Here is a 23,744-nt window from a genome sequence, read left to right as displayed (position 1 = left end):
CAGAAGGATCAAGTCATCCTGATCCCAGCCAACCTGAGCTGGCAAGGACCTGACATTGTGTTTTCTCAGCCTTAAAGACCAGCTGTGTTTTGTACAGCATAGCACAGTGAAGCAGAAAGCCCAGTTACTTGATTCTCCATTAGTTCCTCACACAAACAAGAGTATCCATGATCCAAGTTCTAGTGAAAAGGCCTCATTTCCTGGGGTGGCACCCGAAGTTCTTTGTCTGACAGCCAAGGAAATCAAGGATGCAGACACACCAAGGGTGAGGTTAGAGCAGAAGTTTACTGGGCAAAAAAAAGAGAACAGCTCTCTGCTGCGGAGAGGGGTCCCAAAAAGGGTTGCCATTCTGCAGTGAAATGCAAGGGTTTTTATAAATGAGCTAGTGGGGAGGGGGTACCTTATCTACATAGGGTACAAAAAACAGTTAAAACGAGGTGTGTCATCTGCATAGAGCATGAATCTCTGGCAGTCCCCATCCCAATCTTTTATTATGCAGGCGGGTCCTTAGCCTGAACTACTCTGTCTTGTTTATCTCTTTCCTACAGTGCATGTGCTAAAGGAGAGGGGATGGTGCTCCCACAATGAGCATGCCTGGCCCAAGGTAATCCTTTCTATCAGTGCAGCTGCAGGCATTCCCCATGCAAGTTTCCAACTTTCTTATCTGAGTATGCCTAAAAAAGGAAAGGAATGTGCTTACTAAGCCCCACTGTGCTTGCTGGGACCCACCGTATGTATGTGAAGCTAGCTGATTACCCAGGAAGCTCCCTCTCTGTGCCAGAGTGCACTTCCTTATCTATGTTTGCAGCCCAATCTTCCAGGCTGCTCTTTGTTGTTTCTTGGGCTGCTTTTCGTTAGAAGGAAAGTTCTGCCGAGGACTCTGCCCTATCTGCCTTGCTAGTTTCTTTCTACTGTCTCTCTCACTAGTTTTTCAAAAGTCCTTTTCTGGGCCCCAAGGAGGGTGATTTGATGAGGATAACATGGGACTTGATGTGGATTTGAATATTGTCTCTACCACTATTTGTAGCTATTTGACCTTCAACAATCAATGCCCTTAAGAATGCAGTGAGATATGCACAGAGTGCCTGTGACATCACTGTATGGGTCTGAACTCTCCAGAGAAACAGAATCAAGTGGATATGGAGAGAGAGAAAAAGATTTATCTTAAGTCATTGGCTCACACAATTGTATAAACCTGGTGAATCTAAAATCTGACTGGGGAGGCCAACAGGCTGAAGACTGACTCAGGAAAAAGTTGAAATTCAAGTCTGAAGACAGTCTGCTGGTGAGCCAGGAAAAGCCAATGTTGCAGATGAAGTTGGAAAGCAGTCTGCTGGCAGAACTTCCTCTTGCTCATGGGAGGTTAGTCTTTCTTCTACTCAGTCCTTGAACTGACTGGATAAGGAGAACTCATATTTTGGAGGGCAATATGCTTTACTCAAACTCTACTGACTTAAGTGTAAATCTCATTGAAAAACCCCCTCACAGAAACATCCAAAATAATGTTGGCCAAATATCTCAGTGCCATGGCCCAGCCAACTTGACATTACCACTGCCAACAAACACTGGAGATCCAGTAAATATAATTCCTTCTTTCTCATTTCCCTAATTCCTGAACTATTAACTCCTCTTTCTCCCAGCTCCTTTACTTTTTTCTCTGTCTTGGGCCCTTTGGTCACTGACAGTCTCTGTCACTGTAACTGCCCAATGGGTTCTTCCTTACTATTGCACAAACACATACCATGGCATTGCAGTGAGGAAAGCATTTAATTGACATGAAGCCAGCCATATCACACAAGAGATGGAGTTATTACTCAAATCAATCTCATTGAAGGCTTATATGTTAGGGGTTTTTCAAAGATCATTTGGGGGAAGGAGTAGGGTCTAGGCAATGGGTGCTGATGGTTGAGTTGGAGATTAAATCATAGGGAGTTGAAGCTTTCTTCTTGCACTGAGTCACTTCTGGGTGGGGCCACAGGAGCAGCTGGCAGATCTAGGTGGAGCCATGGGTGTCAGACATGCAAAAAAACCTGAAGATATCTCAAAGGCCAATCTTAGGTTCTACTGATAGTGATGTTATCTGCAGGAATAATTGGGGAAGTTGCATATCTTGTGACTTCTAGAATAATGGCTGGCCATTGTTTATGTTTACACCTTAGCAGAATTTAGGCTCCTCTCCTCCTCCTAGCCTAGTGGTCTCTCATTAGCTTTACAAAGGAAGTTGAGTTTTGGGAAAGGGCTATTATCATTTAAACTAAATGTGTCCCAAAGTTACCCAGCCTAAGCCCAGGAATAATTAAGGCAGCTTGAAGGCTAAAGGCAAGAAGGAGGTTAGCTAGATCAGATCTCCCCCCCTCCCATTTCACTGTTATAATTTTTGCAAAGGCAGTTTCATGATTGCTGAGTGAGAATTGTCTCCCAGAATGCTTGCCCCCAGAATATTCTGCATGTGCTTTTAAACTGCTGTCTGCTTTGCTCCTGATAACCCTCTGTCCTTCACTGTGCCCTTGCCTTCTTGTTCTACTGGCCTAGGCACTTACCAAATGTTTACTCATCCTCAAGGCCACCTGTCTGACATTACATGCAGTCTCCCCTCCACATTTTTATCTCCTCTCAAGAAAATTAATGATGATTATACATAAAAATAACCATGAAGAGGAAATAGCAAAGACTGAATTTAAATTCTTCTTGATAATCACCTGTTTCAAATATTTCTGTGTTCCATTTCTCTTATATTTGGCTTCCTGGTCTTTGCTTTTGAGAAAACTGAACAAACAGCCTCCCCACTTGGTTGCTTTTCCCTTGCTGCTTCTCCTCTTTCAGTCAAGGCAGTGGAGCTCATTTTGCAAATCTCTTCAGGTATTTTCTTTTAACAGATGCAGAGTGAATGAAGATTTTCTCTAGGCCATCAGTGACCCACTGATATGGTTTGGCTGTATCCCCACCCAAGTCTCATCTTGAATTGTAGTTCCCATAATCCCCACATGTCATGGGAGGGACCCAGTGGGAGGTAATTGAATCATGGAAGCAATTACTCCATACTGCTGTTCTCGTGATTGTGAGTGAGTTCTCATGAGATTTGATGGTTGTATAAGAGGCTTTTCCCCCTTTTGCTCAGCACTTCTCCTTCCTGCCATCATGTAAATAAGGACATGTCTGCTTCCCCTTCCGCCATGATTGTAAGCTTCCTAAGGCCTCCTCACCCGTGCTGAACTGTGAGTCAATTAAACCTCTTTCCTTTATAAGTTACCCAGTCTCAGGTATTCCTTCACAGCAGCATAAGAATGGACTAATATACCCACTGACCAATTAACAGAAAAAATTAATTTGGGTAGAGAAAAACTTTCTCAAAACTAGAAAATATGCAAAGATTTATAAATGCATATTAATCTGTAATCTGTCTCTAAGAGATAAATGTAATGGTCTTCTATATAAATTACAGAACAGGAAAAGAAAGATCACTTCTTGAATATACAGTTTTACAGAGCTTGATCCGGGGTACTGGGAAGGCACTCTAAAGATAAAGAAGGCACAAAAGGCCAGTCACAGTGGCTCATGCCTGTAATCCCAGCACTTTGCGAGGCAAAGGCAGGCAGATCACTTGCGGCCAGGTGTTCAAGACCAGCCTGGCCAACATGATGAAACTCCATCTCTACTAAAAATACAAAAATTAGCCAGGCATGTTGGTGCAGGCCTGTAGTCGCAGCTACTTGGGAGGCTGAGGCATGAGAATCGCTTGAACCTGGAGGCAAAGATTGCAATGAACTGAGATCATGCCACTGCACTCCAGCCTGGGTGAAAATGTGAGACCCTGTCTCAAAACAAAGAAAGCTACAAGAAGCAATAGACAATGAAGATGGAGGAAATTTAGAAAATACCTTAAATGGCAACCAATGCATAATTGAAAGAATGCAAAGAGTAACAAGCACTCCTAGATTCAATAAACACCCAGAAGAGCATCAGAAGCACTTTGTCCTCTTCTCCAGACAGCTAATTTCTACCCAACTTAAATCCCCAGATCAAAACTCTCCTCATTCTTAAAGATTTCCTAAAGCACTCCAACTCACATGTTATCACTTTCTTCTCCAAACTCTTAGAGAAGTGTGTTGCCATAAGCTTTGTTCAGCACAAGATTGTGATGTCTAATAAACTGCGACAGCTTTGCTTTGCTATTGATTGATTTTTCACCCTTCTATGTCGTGCTTTTCTCATTAGACTGGAACATACTTGAGGACTGTGCATATGACTTGTTTCTCCATGTCACTCGGAGAACGTAAGACAGTGACTGCAATGGTCACTCAAGACATAGGAGTTGTTTGTTAAAATGTGTCCTATTTTACCCACACTATCAGGAAATGACCCAAGAACACCCACCTAGTATGGTGAATTCTTACAATTTTATGTTGCCTCGGCATTCATTTTGAACATAAGTTTAACTTTCTCATACCAAAGCAGGGCTCAGTCACACTTAACACAGTTTCTAGTTCTATATCTCCTTACAGTACCTCAGTGAGGCTGATCCAGTTATTTGCCTGTAACAGGAATGGCACAGCAGAGATTACTGCCCAGATATCAGAAGTAAAAATCACCATACCTAAATGGCCCAAACCAGTGGCCAGAGATAAGAACTTAGAGGCATTCTTCCTGCCTACTACACTGGGCTCCCACTTTTCAGCTGCTTCCTTTAAACTGATCATTCAGACATTTACCCAGGAACTTAAACGTGATCCACATCCTATTCTTCTATATTCACTGCTAGTTGTTGCACTCTCTCTCAGGCTCCTTTTTTTTTTTTTGAGATGGAGTCTCACTCTTTCACCCAGGCTGGAGTGCAGTGGTGCGATCTGGGTTCAAGTGGTTCTCCTGCCTCAGCCTCCCAAGTAGCTGGGACTACAGGCATGTGCCACCACATCTGGCTAATTTTTTTTATTTTTAGTAGAGAGGGGTTTCACTGTGTTAGCCAGACTGGTCTCCATCTCCTGACCTCATGATCCACCTGGCTTGGCCTCCCAAAGTGCTGGGATTATAGGCATGAGCCACCATGCCTGGCCTCAGCCTGACTCTTTATTTCTGCCTTGCCTGACCTGGAGATGGAGGACTGCCCTTCTGACTCATTTCTCTAATGATTAGTGATGTTGAGCATTGTTTCTTATGCTTGTTGACCACACATACATCTTCTTTTGAAAAGTGTGCCCTCCCTACCTAGGATCTGTAAGTAATAAATCTTTGAACTTATTTCCTGCTGCAGTGGTGGATTGAATTTGTGCCTTCCATCTGAGGAACCCAGGCTGAGTTTTCCCTAGGATGTTGGGAAGAACGCAAGGCCAGGCTCCCAGTGTCAGAGAGATGGTGATGTGGGTATAAACTGGAAATGGCTCATACAAGAGCCATCAAGATGTCTGCCAGTACAAACAAGTTTCCCATGTGAGGGTCAACTGGTCGTAGGTTGGGCAACTAGGCATTAGGCCGTTCATAAGGTAAGAGAAAGATCCCATGAAAGGCAGTCACTTACAGACACCCACTCCCAGCTCCCTTTTATTTACCACTATCACAGGGGTGCTAGTTGCTTTGGTACTGGAACACCAATTTAGCTAGGAGCTCTCAAGTCACCTCGTCATATATATAAATTACAGAACCGGAAAAGAAAGATCATTTCTTGAATACACAATTTTACAGAGCTTAGGGTCACCCTTAGCTAAACTAAGCTCTTTAGTTTAATTTAGCTCTTTAGCATTTTTCATGGCTGCGTAGAATTCTATGGTATATATGTACCACATTTTCTTTATCCAGTCTATATTGATGGCATTTATTATTCTATCTTTGCTATTGTGAATAGCGCTACAATGAATATACATATGCATTTTACACGTTTCTTTATGGCAGAACGATTTATATTCTTTTGAGTATACACCCAGTAATAAGATTGATGGGTCAAATGTTAATTCTGTTTTAAGTTCTTTGAGGAATCACCACATTGCTTTTCACAATGGCTAAATTTACATTCCCACCAGCAGTATATTAGCATTCCCTTTTCTCTGCAACCTTGCCAGCATCTGTCATTTTTTGACTTTTTAATAATAGCCATTCTGACTAGTGTTGGATGGTATCTCATTGAGGTTTTCCTCTGCATTTCTCTAAGTATTAGTGATGTTGAGCATTTTTCCTTATGCTTATTGGCCACATGTACATCTTCTTTTGAAAAGTGTCTGGTTCATGTCCTTTGCCCACTTTTTAAAGGGGTTGTTTGTTTTTTGCTTGTAAATTTGTTTAAGTTCTTTATAGATACCGGATATTAGATCTTTGTTGGATGCATAGTTTGCAAATATTTTCTCACATTCTTTAGGTTGTCTGTTTACCCTGCTGATAGTTTCCTTTGCTGTGCAGAAGCTCTTTAGTTTAGTTAGATCCTGTTTGTCTATTTTTTTGTAGCAATTTTTTTTGGTGTCTTCGTCATGAAATCTTTGCCAAGTCTTATGTCCAAAATGGTATTTCCTAGGTTATCATCCAGGGTTTTTATAGTTTCACGTTTTACATTTAAGTCTTTAATACATCTTGAGTTGATTTTTGTATGTGATGTAAGGTAGGGGTCCAGTTTCAATCTTCTGCATATGGCTAGCCAGTTATCCCAGCACCATTTATTGAATGGGGCCATTGCTTGTTTTTGTCAGCTGTGTCAAAGATCAGATAATAGTAGGTGTGTGGCCTTATTCCTGGGCTCTCTATTCTGTTCCATTGGTCTGTTTGTTTCTGTACCAGTACCATGCTGTTTTGGTTACGGTAGCCCTGTAGCATAGTTTGAAGTTGAGTAACATGATGCCTCCAGCTTTGTTCTTTTTGCTTAGAATTGCCATTTCTATTTGAGCTCTTTTGCAGTTTCATGTGAATTTTAAAATAGCTTTTTTCTAGTTCTATAAAGAATGTCATTGGCAGTTTGTTAGAAATAGAATTAAATCTGTAAACAGCTTTGGGAAGTATGACCTTTTTAACAACACTGATTCTTCCTGTCCATAAGCATGAAATGTTTTCCATTTACTTGTGCCATCTCTGATTTTTTTGAGCAGTGTTTTGTAATTCTCATTATAGAGCTCTTTCACCTCCCTGGTTAGCTGTATTCTGAGATATTTTACTCTTTTCATAGGCAATTGTAAATGGGATTGTGCTCCTGATTTGGCTCTCAGCTGGGATGTTGCTAGTGTATAAGAACGCAATTGATTTTTGTATGTCAATTTTGTATCCTGAACTTTTGCTGAAGTAGTTTATCAGATCAAGGAGCTTTTGGACAGAGACTATGGGGTTATGGGGTTTTCTTAGAGTGCAGTGGCGTGATCTCGGCTCACTGCAACCTCTGCCTCCTGGGTTCAAGCGATTCTCCTGCCTCAGCCTCCCAAGTAGCTGGGATTACAGGCATGCGCCCCACGCCTGGCTAATTTTGTATTTTTAGTAGAGACAGGATTTCTCCATGTTGGTCAGGCTGGTCTTGAACTCCCGACCTCAGGTGATCTGCCCACCTCAGCCTCCCAAAGTGCTGGGATTACAGGCATGAGCTACCACACCCAGCCAGGGTTTTCTAGATATAGAATCATGTCATCTACAAACAGGGATAGTTCTACTTCCTCTCTTCCTATTTGGATGCCGTTTGTTTCCTTCTCTTGCCTAATTGCTCTGGCCAGGACTTCCAATACTATGTTGAATAGGAGTGGTGAGACAGGGCATCCTTGTCTTGTGCTGGTTTTCAAGGGGAATGCTTCCAGCTTTTGCCCATTCGGTACGATGTTGGCTGTGGGTTTGTCAGAGATGGCTCTTATTACTTTGAAGTATGTTTCTTCAGTGCCTAGTTTATTGAGGGGTTTTTTTTGTTTGTTCTAACATGAATGGATGTTGAATTTTATCGAAGTCCTTTTCTGCATGGCCCAAACCTTCTTATTACTGCTGACCCCTATACTCCAGAGCTCTGACAACATTCCACCTACTTTTCAAGGCCCAGCTGAGATTTGCCCCACCCAGGAAACTTAGCCTTCTATTTCTTTCCTCATCAGAATTTATCCTCCTCTCCCCCTAAAAGATGACATTTGTAATAATTTCACCACTGATGACTTGCATTCAGATAAGCTTCCTAACACAGATGAGAGGCACAAAGCCAGAGCTGGTAAGCTGGTTGGCACACATACATCACCACGCCTTATGTCTCAGCTGAAATGAAGCAAGCACTCCTTATATAGATTCACAGGGGTATGGGGGACATGTGCATCAGGAAAAAAAATTTAAGTTGGAAACTACATATTTATGTGAGTTTCACACACATAAATAATGCTAGAAAAATTATGAAGGGTTATAGTCAAAATAACCCCGAATCCACTTAGATTTACTTTTCAATTTTTTTTTATTTCGTTTTGTTTTTATTTTTGTGAGACAGGGTCTCTCTTTGTTGCCCAGGCTGGAGTGCAGTAGTGCCATCTCATTTCATGCAGCCTCGATCTCCTGGGCTCAAGTGATCCTCCCAACTCAGCCTCCCAAGTAGCTCAGACTACAGATGCACACCACCATGCCTAGCTAATTTTTGAATTTTGTGTAGAGACGGGATTTCACCATGTTGCCCAGGCTGTTCTCCAACTCCTGAGCTCAAGTGATCCTCCCACCTCAGCCTCCCTAAATGCTGGGATTACAGGCATGAGCCACCGCACCTGGCTAGATTTATTTTTCTTAGTGCATTTTATTCAGTACTTTAACTATTACTTGTAACAAACTGCTGATGACATGTCTCACAACTGATAGACCCCACCAGAATGTGTTAACAGCAAGGCTGAAAGCTGCTGAACTGATAATGCCTCCTCTTGCTTCAAAGGCTTTGGAAGGCACAGACTGTATCTTCTTTGCTTAAAGGTCTTAGCCCTGTGCTTCAGTCATAGGAGGAACTTATGAATTGTGAATGGTATTGACCTGAACTGACTTTACCAGACCTGAATGAGGGTTTAATCAGAAAAGCTCCCAGAGTAGAAGAGAGAGCATCCTGAGGAATCCAGCAGTTGATAAACAAGCCTTTACTGCACTCCCTCGGGAAATGAAGCCCTGTAAGTAGGCACTCTAGATAATGGATGGTGGGGAACAAGCCTGTCCCCACCCTGTAAAGAGGGCGTATGGGAGACAAGACCAACAAATATGTAATCAGCATAAACACAACGAGAAAAATACAGTCATTCCAAGAGTATGTTGAGGGGGAAGAATGAATGGGTAAGGTGGGAGAAATGAACCACAAGATCACTGGAGAGAGAAGAGCCTGGTTGTTGTGTGTCTGGTTCAGCTAGTCATTAGTACCCTGAAAGCAGAGAAATCCCAGAAAGCAGTCTTCCAGGGGCCTCACACTGCCCATTCTCCACCAGTGCAAAGGGCTGGGATTAGCAAAGTCCTGCTCTGAACTTCATAAGGCTTTGTTTGGAGTGTGGAGAAGTCAGAGCCACTCAGTCCACTAGGGAAGGGTGACCCATCCTCGCTGGGAACCCAGATGAGTCTTTTCCTGTATGGTTCTTTCTAGAGCATTCATGTGGTCACCAATACATGAGAATGGGAGGACAGCTCCACACAGAATGTGGCTTAGCTGTGGATGACTGTTCACCTCTTGATCTCTTTGCTACCACTAGTTTTGATGGAGACATCATTGTATGGAATGTGGAGACCCCATTGGCCTCTGCTGCTTCCGAAAGACACTACATGTCCCTCTCAGAGAGAGATGCCAAATGACAAAAGAAGGTTGGAGATCCAAGCTGACTTCCTTTCAAGTTATATTAGTTGATGATTAGGTGAAAAAGGAATCTTTCTGCTGATAGACTGGCTTCCCTGTGATCAAGTTGACCCTTTAACAACACAATTTTGAACAGTTTGGGGCCACTTATATGCAAATTTCCTTCTGCCTCTACCACCCTCGAGACAGCAACACCAACCCCTTCTCTTCCTTCTCCTTCTCCCCCTCCTCTGTCTACTGAACATGAAAATGACAAGGATGAAGACCTTTATGCTGATCCACTCCCACTTAATGAATAGTAAATATATTTTCTCTTCCTTAGGATTTATTGGTAACATTTTTTTCTCTAGCTTACTTTATTGTAAAAACACAGTACATAATACATATAACATACACAATTTGTGTTGATTGTTTCTGTTATCAGTAAGGCTTCTGGTCAACAGTAGACTACTGGTTAAGTTTCTGGAGAGTCAAAAGTTATACACAGAATTTTCTACTGTGCAAGAGTTAGCACCTCAACCCTCACATTATTCAAGAGTCAACTGTATATTCACTATTTGTATATAAATCTCAGGAAATATCCTTTTATATGAAAGGTTCTTATTAACATCTTCCTGCAATATTATTTTAATGAGCTGGGGAAATGAGCAGACTTGCTCTCCTATATTTGACTATCCCAAGAATTCTCAAGTGATACAACTTAGCAATATTTGTGCGGCCTCTAAAAAAACTGGAAAATCAGTTCTTAAAGAATTAAACCATTCCACTGAGCAGTTTTGCAAATATTCAGTTGCCTGTCTGCTGCAGAAAAGCAATTAGGTTAGTAGAAGAGTACTGCATGTACTTTTCTGCTTGTACTAGATCCTAGAGGATCTAGGACTGCTGTTTTTAAAAAATTTCACAAGCTAATTTTTATTTATTTATGACCTCTTATTTCCAGTATCATGCAATGTGTTTTTATGAAGATCAATCTTCACTACCACAGATTCATTACTTTTTGGTCCAAAACAATGGGATAGAGGAAAATATTCTAAATGTCCCGGACTTACTAATGACTTATGTTATTAGTAATGATAGTAGGTAAGTCTTATAATCTCTGGACTTTAATTTCTCCCACTTCAAGAATGGAGAACTAAAGTGTCCCATGCAGGATTGAGGAGATCAAATAAGAAAATGCATATGAATCTCTTTTGTAAAGAATAAGATATACCAATGTTAATGACAGTGTTGCTGTTACTATTTTTACCCTCACTGTGATCACAGGGCATTGGTCACCAGATTCAAGAGTGTCATTAAAATCCACATTTAAGGATAAGCAAGATCCCACTCTTTTCATCAAAATTTAATAGTGTGGCATTTGACTATTTAGCTTTGATTCTCAGAAGTATAATTCATTGAAACTGAACTGGGCTGAAAGATTATTGGATAATCTATCGGCTACCCATGTTTTTATTTATGAGTATTTTCTCTGTGTCAAAGCAACTAACCTTTTCTTAATTCTTCTTTAAGGAATAAAGGTAAGTTTTAACCCATTTCTATGTTCATTTTTCCTTCTGACATCATGTGAGGCTGGCAGTTTTTCATTTGTGTAGGATGGGCTCAGATCTGCCTGATTCAAAAAGAGTAAGAAGATTATCCCAGAAGAAATAAGAGTAAAGCTGAAATGGTCTTATCCTTCCATATGATGGAGGCAGCCTACATAATCTGTCTAGTTCTATTTTTTATTTCACTCTAGAGCTAATAAAACACATTCAGTGATCATTCTATTAGCAAGAGATAGTGCAAATAATGGCAATAAATCTGCAGGACAATTCAAGCTTCTAGAGCTTCTATGGACCATCTAAAAGAATCAAGTTAATATCTGAATGCATTAATATATGTGTGCCTGGCACATAGGATGCTTCACGAACTTGGTAGCTTTTAACATTGAGTGACAGCAGTTGTTTTTTGTTTGCTTTTTTAGACAGGGTCTTGCTCTGTCACCCAGTCTGGAGCACAGTGGCGCAAACACAGCTCACTGCAGCCTCGACCTCCTGGGCTCAAGCAATCCTCCCACCTCAGCCTCCCAAGACACTGGGATCAAACGTGTGTGCCAACTTGCCCTGCTGATTTATTTTTATAGGCATGGGGTCTCCCTATGTTGCCCAGGCTGGCCTTGAACTCCTGGGCTCAAGTGATCCTCCTACCCTCAGCCTCTTAAAGTGCTGGAATTACAGGCATGAGCCACCACTCCCAGCCAGCATGTCTTCATCTATGAGGTGGGACAATGTAGCACAACTAGGCCTGTCTTGTGTTTCTTACTCTAATTTTCACCTCCTTGATCCCATTCGGTAAAGTGGAAGCCCAATAACAGAAAGTACTTCTCAGGTCCCAACTTCACCTCCTGTCAAACTCTGGCATCCTGATGGCACCATCTAGGGGTCCCCAGGTAGTGTCTCTTGATGAAAGATAAACAAGTCTTGTCTTCTAAAAAGGACTTGCATCTCAGCCTTCCCACAAACAGACCCATCCAAGAAACCCTCCAAGACATCATTAAATGTCAGGGTAAATACAGTATCATTTGCCAAAATAAGACCTGGCTGACTTATCATAGTTTCCCCACAGGAGACAGCACAGCACCTAGAACCAAGATTTTGGAATCTGACAGACCCAGAATCAAATGCAGCCACAGCTATTTACTAAGTGTGACATTGAGTAAGTCATTTAACCTTTCTGATCCTTATGTTCCTTGTAAATGGGAGCTATTTGAAACCCACAATATATTTGGCCAATCTGTTGCTTCGGTACAAAATTTGTATTTTATCAAATACTTGTATGTAATTTATTAAGTGCTTAGCAAACGTCAACTCATTTAATTCTCCTACCAAGCCTATGGTGTAGGTACCATTTTTATCCACATGTTATAGACGAAGCCAGCAAGACACAAGAAGATAAAATAGGTCACAAGGTCACACAGAGTGTGGCAGAGGCGAAATTCAAACCCAGGTATTCTGGCTACTGAATCCTTATTTTTAACCATCATCCTAGCTAATCTTTAATAGCCAAACAAGGAAGTATTTTTTAAAACTTTTTCAGGGAATTAGTTTTTAAAATAAGAAAGTATTTTTTAAACCATGTTGTCATGGACATTTTCAAACACACAAAAGCAATGAGAATTCCTTGTGCATTGCATTTTCCTCTCATTGCAATAAAAAATATCTTTGTTATTCTTTTTGATCTTGCTCATATCATTGGCTAAATTATGGTACTTACCATAATTTACCTTTCGTCTCCTCACACAATCATAAAAGTAATCATGGTGAGTTCTTATATTTGTGCAGTACTTTCTTTCTTTCTTTCTTTTTTTTCTTGAGATAGATTCTTGTCCTGTCACCCAGGCTAGAGTGCAATGGCGCGATCTCGGCTCAATGCAACCTCCACCTCCTGGGTTCAAACAATTCTCCTGCCTCAGCCTCCCAAGTAGCTGGAATTAAAGATGCATGCCACCACTCCTGGCTAATACATATATATATATTTTGTATCTTTAGAGACAGGGTTTCATCGTATTAGCCAGGCTGGTCTTGAACTCCTGACCTCGTGATCCACCCACCTCAGCCTCCCAAAGTGCTGGGATTAAAGGCGTGAGCCACTGTGCCCAGCCTTGTACAGTTCTTTCATTGTATTATTTTCTACATTACTTTGGAATGTTCACTAAGTACTTTTATTTTATTGTTTCATTGAATTCTCCAGCAATCTTCTAAGGCAGGCAGTGAACTTTCTATAACCCCATTTTACAAATAGTCAAATGCAGCTCAGAGAGCTTAAGGAATTTTCTCAAGTTCACACACCTAACAAATGATGGAGTCTATTAAAATATCAATCTGATTTTTAAAGTCTTCAGCTCATTTATTCTCTGGACAACAATATATAGTGGAAAAATTAGTGAGTTCTGGAACTCAATAGACTTCAGCACAAATCCTCATTCTTCCTCTTAAAAGTATGACCTTACACAAGTAATTCTCTAAGCCGAAGACATTTTATCATTAAAATGGGCTAATACTACTTATATCACAGGTATTTGGAAAGATTATATTTTAAATTATTATAATATATAAAATATTATATTATAAATACATATAAAACACGTGCACATATAATGTGTGTAATCTAATATGTACATATGCATAAAATCTATACATACACACATGTAAGCATGTATGTATGTGTGTATATAATCTAATACCACGGCTATCCCAAAGCAGATGCCCATTGAATGTAAGTTACTTTTTCCTGCTTCTAGATAGGATCAATCAGAAGAAACACCCTACTGATTGCTCAGTAGTCAGGTGCCCTACATCCAAATCTCCCCAAACTTTTTCAGCATTAGGATATTCACCAAAGACTCCTGGATGCTTTTTTTCTTTCCCAAAATTGCCTACTTCTTTGGTGCTCAGTTGCCCCATCAAACTGAAGATGTTCCAGTTTTATTGATTACATTACATTCATATCTTTGGAAAAACTAAGCAAAGCCTCCATTATTTTATTTCAACCTGGGGGTCAGGTTGGAGGCTATATGTTATATTCTTATAGAAAGAATCATTTGTGTAAAATCAATTTTAAAAATGCATTACAAGGCTGGGCACAGTGGCTCATGACTGTAATCCCAGCATTTTGGGAGGCCGAGGCAGGCGGATCACGAGGTCAAGAGATCGAGACCATCCTGACTAACACGGTGAAACCCCATCTACTAAAAATGCAAAAAAATTAGCTGGGCGTGGTGGCTGGTGCCTGTAGTCCCAGCTACTTGGGAGGCTGAGGCAGGAGAAAGGCGTGAACCCAGGAGGCGGAGCTTGCAGTGAGCTGAGATCACGCCACTGCACTCCAGCCTGGGTGACGGAGCAAGACTCTATCTCAAAAAAAAAAAAATGCATTACAAAAGTGGTCTTCCCACCCCTGAACTAAGCCTTCTCTATGTCAAATAAACATATCTGTGGCTTCATGTCTTCCTTCTATATTTATGAATAGTTTATTAAGAACATCATGGATGAATACTTTTTAGCTGAAAAATATTAGACTTTAACAGGAAGGCACAATTTGTCTTTTGTGACTGGATATGTCAGCTAGCCTGTTTCTTTACTCATATGTTTGCATTTAAACTCTCCTAAATCAGTAGAAACCATAAGTGACTTTTAAAGAAGAAATTCAAGAAAAGCGGTTCTTTTCACTTGTTCCATTACAAAATGAAACTTCCCTGCTTAGAACTAGATGGCATAATGCCTGGTACGGAATTGGCACTGAATATATTTTTGTTGAATGACTAAATGAATGAATGAGATCATCTAAGTATCTTACTGAAGCATATGAATTATGACACTTTCCAGAAATCCGCTTTTTGATTCTTTTCCATATATATGTGAAGTAGTTTCAATTAGAGCTAATAGTTTCTTCAAGTATTAATATTTTGAAAACCTATTTTAATGAATAGTGATAATATTTAGTGAATATATTGATCATATTATACAATAAATCTCTCAGACACATACTGTTGCTCTCTCTTTCTTTCCTAAAATAAAAAATATGAAGGTAAATATCAGGTTTTCTCCTTCTAAATAATTACAACTTCTGAATTAGTGAATTAAGTGAGGTTGTATTGTATCTAACTTTAATACTTTATGTTTAAATTGGAATCCATTTTCATACTGAGATATGAAAAACATATGGTTGCCAACTTTGTAGTACCAGCCCCTGGGCAGGGTGCATCACTTTGCAAAGCGAATGCATGAACTCACATAGACCAACCCTCAGCTGTTCCACTAGTTGAGCAATTGCAGCTCCTTAAGGCTTTTCTCAAAAGGCCTTCTTTTCTCCCTTTCAGCTTACAGTGTCCAGTGGAAAAATTCTTGTTTCTCTAGCATCATCCTACCCTTTCCTCCCTAAAGAAGGCTGCAGTCCTGATATGCTCCCATTCAGGGTCCCTCCACTGATGGAGTGTCTCCGAGGAGAGAAAGAAGTATGACAATACATAGTTCACAGTAACTATGGCCTCAAGGCACAGGGGTACACTGGGGGGTGGGAGGAGACTTGGGTGGCCTTTATACCTGGAATGGTGAATTTGGACTCAAGAAATCAATAGTCCAGGTCTGGTTCTATCATTAACTGTGAGATCCTCCTCTTCTGTATTTAAGAAAAAAAACATCAAAACTCAGTGTTTTAAATAACCTCAAATATCATCCAATCTGACTCAGAGGGCATCACCACTTCCCAGTGCAATAGGCTTAGATTTTTTTGGTTGAAATCTCCTGTTTTCACAGTCTCTTGCAGACAAAAATGGAATTAAAATGATGTGAACCAGACCTGGCTTAGTTATTATTTCACTGTTTGGAACCTCTGTGCCCTGTATCAGAGTAGCATGTCTTTATTTTGGTCTTCTGTGAAAGATTGAGATTCTTGATGGGAAGTTTCAGTATTTTTTTTTTTTTTTTTTTTTTTTTTTTGAGATGGAGTCTCGCTCTGTCACCCAGGCTGGAGTGCAGTAGTGCCACCTCGGCTCACTGCAAGCTCTGCCTCCCGGGTTCATGCCATTCTCCTGCCTCAGCCTCCCGAGTAGCTGGGACTACAGGTGCCCACCACTAAGCCTGGCTAATTTTTTTTGTATTTTTAGTAGATGGGGTTTCACCGTGTTAGCCAGGAGAGTCTCGATCTGCTGACCTCATGATCCGCCCACCTCAGCCCCTCAAAGTGCTGGGATTACAGGTGTGAGCCACCATACCCGGCCTCAATAGATGTTTTTTTCCATCTCCAATGTTTTATGATTCTGTATCCTTTGGATACTGAGGATTGCTCATTACTGGTAACTTCAGTAAGCCAAAGCTAACCCCACAGCTAACACTGATACATAAAAATTCTATGTATCCTCTTTTCACCCACCCTGCTAATGTAAAATACAATAAAACCTCAAATAAAAAAATCAGGTAAGCTTGTGAAATGGCTAATAAATACAGGAAATATTTTATCATAATTTTAAAAAATCATAATGAAACTACAACATCAGCATCAAAGTTAAACTCTTATAAAGAGAATATTAATAAAAATACATCAATTATTAAATTAATAATATTTGTTATTTTTAAACTACCATGTACTGAATATTTATTGTGAGTCAAACTCATAGTAAATAGAAAAAATAATAATAATATGCCAGACATTAGTCCAAATAGAATTTAATCAGAAGAAAGATATGTGGATTACATTTTTAAAATACTGATCAAAATAAAGATGCTCTAACCATATAAATTGGCAGATGAAATAGACTTTAAAGTAAAAACGTTATCACACAATATGTCAGAAAAATATTACAAACCTGAACCAACAAACATGAGCAACATAGCTCCAAAATATTAGATCAAACCGTAAGAAATTCCTAATAGTTGACCACTTTTTGACCTACAAAAGCAACAACTCATATAAAGTAAAGGTCAATAAAATTATGGTATATTGAATTTCTTAGAGTGTAATTTTTAATACTTAATTATTACAGACTGATTGATCAAGTGATCAAAAAATTAACGATGTTGGTGAGTTAAACAGCATGATTAAGACATTTGGTCAAATTCACATATTTAGAACTTTATGTCAACTCTTAAATAATCTGAATTCTTTTCAATTTTCCAGGGAATATTTTCAAAAACTGAGCACATACCAGACCATAAAGGACATTTCAATAAATATTAAGGAATTGATTGATAAAACATGCAGACTATATTCTCCAACACAATGCAATGAGAACTCAATTTCAAAGAAAAAAACAAAAATACTTTTGTGTGTTCAGAAACTGAAAGAAATATGGTTCTGAATTATTCATGACTCACAAAGGAAATTATAAAAGAAATTAGAAATAATGTCAGTCCAGCTTATCACGATCTGATTTTCCTATTTGATTTGGTCAGCATGACTTAAAATCTGGTAACGCTGCCAAAGCTAATGTAGTGGGCTTCAGGAACAACAAAAAGAAAATTGCTTGTTTATTTCACCCATTTGTCCATAGCTTTTGCCTCTAGGTTTCATTCAGTCTTTTCTCTATTTTTTTTTCTCCAGGGTTTATCTAAGTGTCACCCCCTTCAAAGCTGAAAAGTACACAGGAACATCATCAACGGTGTTTAGTACTTCTCATGTGGCCCCATGATCATCATGTTTGAGATACTTCTGCAAGAAGCTCCAAACAGTGAACTACTGAGAGAACACTTGTGGGAATATTTGCAGAGACAAACAAATGCCATCTTAAAATACCAGCTACTGTAACTTACCTACAACAAGTAGGCTTCTTGGTCTGTATTAACCCTGTAGGTACTATTGTTGAAATAGGCATCTCCCCTACTCAGGAATGTGGGCAAATCTGATCATGCCTCTTTAAGGTTCTAATTTGACAGAAGCACGTGAATAAGCAATCATTTAGAAGAGTATATGCCTCCAAATCAGAGCAATACAAATAAGAGCAGGGAAAGCTATTTCACTTCACTGCTCACTTCCCAAGTATCCAAGTAAAACACTTCCTTAAAGTGTCACATGCATTAGAACACAAAGGAGAAAAACAGGCAGAGGTAAGCAAAGTTTAAATCTGTAAATCTGTTCTTTAAGACTCCAGTTAATAAAAACTCAGGGATTCTACTTGGAATATCCTACGCATAACATCATAATGTCAATAATCCAACAGAATCAAGAGCCCCAGAATCAGGGTCTAGAATGCCAGATGAAGAATAGAGAGGAATCCCCATGAATCCTGGCGTTTTGTATAATGGCAAACACTAAGAAGTAAGATAGAAAGAGTGAAATCCTATTGACACTGTTGAGTCTGGACACCATCCTAAAAATGTCCCATTTCACTAATTGGAAGGGCATCCAAGTAAGGAGAAGCTTGATGCCATATGACAACATCAGGTACTCAGCTCATTTCTCTCTCTCTTTCTCTCTCTTTTCCTTTACGTCACCAAGGACAAACTCAGGATGTTGACAGGACAGACTTTTGTAGGCAAACGGTTTGGCCAATCTCTCACCAGTATATTAACCACATGGGCAAAGAAAATATTTTTTCAAAATGGATGTTTTTGCTTTAGGGTGGAGGGATATGACATTTTTCTTTCTATCTTAATTTCCTTCCATGTTTATGTTTAAAATGACTTAGTAAGTAAAAGTAATGGTTATGTTAGATAAAATTCATTCACCACCCTTAATATGACTCAGTGACTCAAAGACAAAGGTCCAGAGCAAAGGGTCAATCTTGTGAGAGAGGTCATGCAGAATTTACAAAACAAAATTTATACAGAACACTCATAAGTATAAAAAAGATGAAGTTCATTATTGTTTATAATTACTCTCTTACTCTTAAGCTACCTTTCCTCCTGCTGGCAGAGAAAAATTCAAATTAATTAAATTAATTTTAATTAAGGGCAACTGACTTTGTTCCTGTTTAAAACATTTCACTTTGGGATTAACTCAGCTTCATTTGGGTAAATTGCCCAGGAAATTCAAAGACTGCTTCCCTCCTCTCTCAAGGGGTCACTTTGCCCATATCTTCTTCCCAAGGTGATATCTGGGGGCAGAGAAAAGCTGGCATATAGTCCTTGGAGTCCTGAGTCTTCAGCTACACGCTGGTTTTGTCCCTGAATGTCCTTGGCTGGTGTTTACTTAGGTGTGGCCAATTTCACTGTCCTTTATGGGCATCCGCTGGCATCTGCTGCTGATGTCCAAGGTCTCTGGGTCCCTCAAATCACCAGCCCTCTATGGTTTGTGGCCTCTTGCTTCTTAGCCCTGAAGTCTATACCAAGACAACATTGTTCTCAGCACCTTGGTGTCCTCTCCCTGGGGCAGACAGGAACTCTGGGCCATAAGGAACCCTCTACCCTGGAAGAGGGATGGTGGAAGTTTCACCACTTCCCTAGCACAGTAGTCACAGGGGGGACACGGGGGACAAGTCAAGATGTGTTGACTCTCCCTCAAGCTATCTGGGCTTTCTGTGAGGGTTTCCAATGCCTCATCACACCCTGCCCCAATTTTGCTTAAGTAAGGTGGGGTTGGGGAGGAAACAGTCATTTCTCAGTGACCAAACTGTGGTACACATCCTGGTTGTGCCCTCTCAAAATCTCCCTTCCTTCTCCAGGGCAATGGTTTCTATTTTCTCTTCCTGTCTGGTGGAAATTTCCCACAAGTCATTTCTCCTGCCTGCTCTCCACTTGTGGCTTTGATCCTCTGTGACCTAGCCTGGCTTTCTATATGTTAATGGAAACCTCCAAGAATTTTAAAAACTTTTTTCTCTCTCCATGAAGCCTGATTTCTAGGACCATTACCTTGCTGTGGATTCAAAATATTGTCTTGAGATTAGAACCTTAAAATTAACTCCTTTTCTTTGATTTTTACTTTATTCTTTTTTTTTTTTTTTTTTTTTAGACAGAATTTCACTCTGTCACCCAGGCCAGAGTGCAGTGGTGCAATCTTGGCTCACTACAACTTCCACCTCCCAGGTTCAAGCGATTCTCCTGCCTCAGCTTCCCGAGTAGCTGGGATTACCTGTCACCATGTACTGCTAATTTAGTATTTTTAGTAGAGACAGTGCTTCAGCATGTTGGCCAGGCTGGTCTTGAACTCCTGACCTCAAGTGATCCACCCACCTCGGCCTCTCAAAGTGCTGGGATTACAGGCATGAGCCACCATGCCCAGCCACAATTCTAATTTTTTTTTCAAGGCAATGGAAGCTACATCAGCTGATGATTTACTCCAAGTAGGATAAGTAGAAATTGTTTTGATAAAAAAGATTGTCTACAAAAGGTTCAAAGACATATGAGAGCACTGCAAGAAACGTGACAGAGCCTCAGGGCTAGTGAGAGTGTCATCATTACCACCCCAGGTCCAGGACCTCATGATCTGACGGAAGGGTTACCAAACTCAGAAGGAGAGAATATTTGAAGGGAAGTAGTAACCTTCAGTGAGGGTCTCAGCAGGCTCAATGCAATGCCTTAGGGAAGAAGCTAGACAGGGGAATAAATAGTGACACCATTATCCCCTACTGATATAATCCAAACAAGTCAGCTCCCGGGTGGAACAGGGTGAAGGGTGGATGTGATAGCAGAAGATTCTCTGTCAAATGCTTTTCCCTAAGAGGAGAATGTAGAGAAGACCAACTACAAGGAAGTATGAAAAAAGAAAAATTCACTGTATTTTTCAAAAATATTATGTCCCTATAACAAACGTGTGTGTTATCCACAGTTTAATTTCTGTCGGTGTCCACTTAGGTATGTATTTCAATTAGATACCCATTAATTTGCAAAGCTGCCTAATAATGACCATAATAATAGCTAACCCTGAGTTCTTTCTCTCCACCCAGCACTGTGAAAAAAACTTTTTAATTGAGGTTTTTTAATCCTCAAAAGAAACTTTTGGGATAAGCGTTAATGATTATCATCTTCATTTTACAGACGGGATAACTGAGACTAAAAGAGTGAAAGTGTTTGTCCAATCACATGAGCTGGTCAGTAGTCAATATAAGAGGTAACACTAGGTTATCTCTAAGATAGAGCACTAGGAAGGAACAGTGGAGAGAACTGGAAAGAGCCTGCCCTTCTAAGTTACAGCTGATGGTCATGATCTGGAATGCAGGGGGTCTTGTGTTGCCAGATCTGGTTTTTCAAAAGAAGCTTGTCATCCACATTGCATAGGAAAGGTCTCCATTTTTTTTAACTTAATTGGTCAATTTGAATTTTTAACACAATTTGAAAAATAAGTGAGTTAAACACACCAGGAGCTTCCCTTTTGCAACATTTGCTAGACTGTAACAGAGAAGCCCTACCCCATCACTCCAGCGCCCTCTTACCATGGTTTTAGTGCTTGTCAACAGCCCTTACAGGGCTACAAACCAAGAAGGTATATTTCCTGTCAAACTGACACCATTATGTTTGTATATTCAATGATAATAGCATGACAGACTATTTGTGGTAACCAGCATGAAATAAGTATCATCTAAGAACTTTACATATGTCATATTATTTACTCTTCACAACAACCCAGCCATTTACATATGTATAATTATCCATACTTTACCGACGAAAACACTGGGTTCAAAGACATTAAGTCACAAGCCTAAAGTTGCAAAATAGAAAACAGCAGAACTAAGGACTGAACTCAGGGCTCTCTGACTCCAAAACTTAAGCCTTTTCTATACCAACAGTAGAGGAGTCTCCCCTGCACCATTCTGAGATTCTACACATACAAAGCAGAAACCTGCAGGGACAATCTCCTTTTCCAGGTCTGGTACCAATGCTAACATCAAAGTAATGTATTTTGCTTTGCAGACTGTTCACTAACCAACCAAATATTATGGTTTCGAAAAGCACCATGGACCCCTTTTGAACACCAAACAGAAAGAGATAAGCAAAGAGTGGGACAGCTTGTACTTGGAAATGGGAAGGCAGGTAGAAAAACAAGCCCAATCTGCTGAAAATTAATAGGAAGGCAGAGACTCCACTGAAGAAATGTTAAGAAGGGCCTCAGGTCATTTTTTTTTCATGCCTGATTTACAGAGAAAATATCATTTTAAAGAGTAGCTTTTAAAAAAATGGGCTGCACTCCATAAAACTCAAAGGACAATATTAAATAAGTACATTGTATCATTTCCTAAGTGTACCTTCCAACCCTGGAGTACTTCCTCCTCTCCCTGAATCATAAAGCTCATCTTCCTTGCTGGACGTTTTGGCCATCCCCCCTCAGCACAAGCAGCCCTCACACTCCCTGCACCCACATCTCAGTCAGCACATTTGTTTCCAATACAGAAATAAGGTCTACTCAGACAGGAAGCTACAAAGGAGAAAACCCATGTTTACACTTTCCCATATGCTATGTCATTTGCTAGATTTATTGCTAACCCTGAATCATCTCTGATTTTCCGGACTTCAGTTGTTTCAAGTTCCATCTCATGTTTTTCCAAACGTTTCCGTCATTACGTTGAGAGTTACAGCAATGAGTTACAAGGTTTGCCCTTTCAAGAGATATATTGCCAAAAGACTTCTTCATTTCTACATACAGCTTACTAACAGGTCTTCCCAATTAATAGGTTCAAGATGAATTTCCATTCCCCACCTTCCCACAAAACAGTCGTTCCTTCCCCAGGACTCTTCTCACAGTCACTAGTACTGTCAGCCACCTCATTGCAGGTCAACACGCTAGCAGCTCCCTTGAGTCTTCCTACTGTCTATCTCCTCTATCCAATGCACCCACAAGTCTTGTCAATTCTACCTCCAAAACCTCTCTCAAGCTCATCCTCCTCTCCCAGTCTCCAATGATGCTATCCCAGTGCAAGCTGCTGTGGTCCTCTCTCACCTGGACTGAGCCAACCACCTCCCACCTGGCTTCCCTGCTTCCCCCTTCCCCCTTCCAATCTGTTCTTCATAGATAAGCCAGCCTAATTCTCCTAAAATGTAAATCCAAACATGGCATTTTCCCTTGGCTTTCCATTGCTTTTGGAATAAAATCTAAAATCATGAACATTTCTCATAAAACCTCCCTGGGCAGGCTCAGGTTTCTCTCCAGCCTTATCACCTGGCATCCCTCCATGCCATTTTCCCCCTCTCTGTCCACTCCAACTACATTGGCTGGTTTTCTGTCCCTCAGATACTGCAAGCCCTTGTAGCTCAGCATTCCCATCTATCATATCAGGAAGCTATGCGGTGCATTTTTAGTCAACCTCAAGTCCACAGTGATGACCAGAGGCTTTGATAGGCTTTGACTATCTCAAAGCCTTTGCAGATGCTGTTTCTTCTGCCTGGAATCCTCATCCTTCCATTTCTATTTGAGAGGCTTGTTCTTAGCCTTCATGCCTCAGCTCTAAATTCTTTTCTAACCACCCAATCTAAAGATTGTCCTTGACAATCTTGGCTTGATTGTCTCTGTCTCCCATGTTTATTTCCTTTAGGGCAACTTTTGCAAACTATAATTACTTTACTTATATATTTACTTACTGAGTATCTTGTTCCCACTGTATCCCCAA

The 23,744-nt window shown here is 40.3% G+C and overlaps 1 long non-coding RNA gene across 3 annotated transcripts in view; it reads left to right on the top strand.

Annotated features, from left to right (window-relative positions):
• The first annotated feature begins 732 nt into the window (after window positions 1-732).
• LOC107969307 (uncharacterized) overlaps window positions 733-23,744 on the top strand; it is a 42,024-nt gene continuing 19,012 nt past the window's right edge. For 2 of the 3 annotated variants that reach the window (XR_001711061.4, XR_001711059.4), the window contains exons 1-4: window positions 1,121-1,362; window positions 12,341-12,430; window positions 15,591-15,725; window positions 17,810-18,649. This is a non-coding gene — a long non-coding RNA (uncharacterized LOC107969307). Of the gene's footprint in view, window positions 1,363-12,340; window positions 12,431-15,590; window positions 15,726-17,809; window positions 18,650-23,744 lie in introns of all 3 variants that reach the window. The other variant, XR_001711060.4, reaches the window with a different exon arrangement.

Source organism: Pan troglodytes, chromosome 19 (assembly GCF_028858775.2).
Source record: "Pan troglodytes isolate AG18354 chromosome 19, NHGRI_mPanTro3-v2.0_pri, whole genome shotgun sequence".
NCBI lineage: Eukaryota > Metazoa > Chordata > Mammalia > Primates > Hominidae > Pan > Pan troglodytes.
This window is presented reverse-complemented; position numbering and strand designations above follow the sequence as displayed.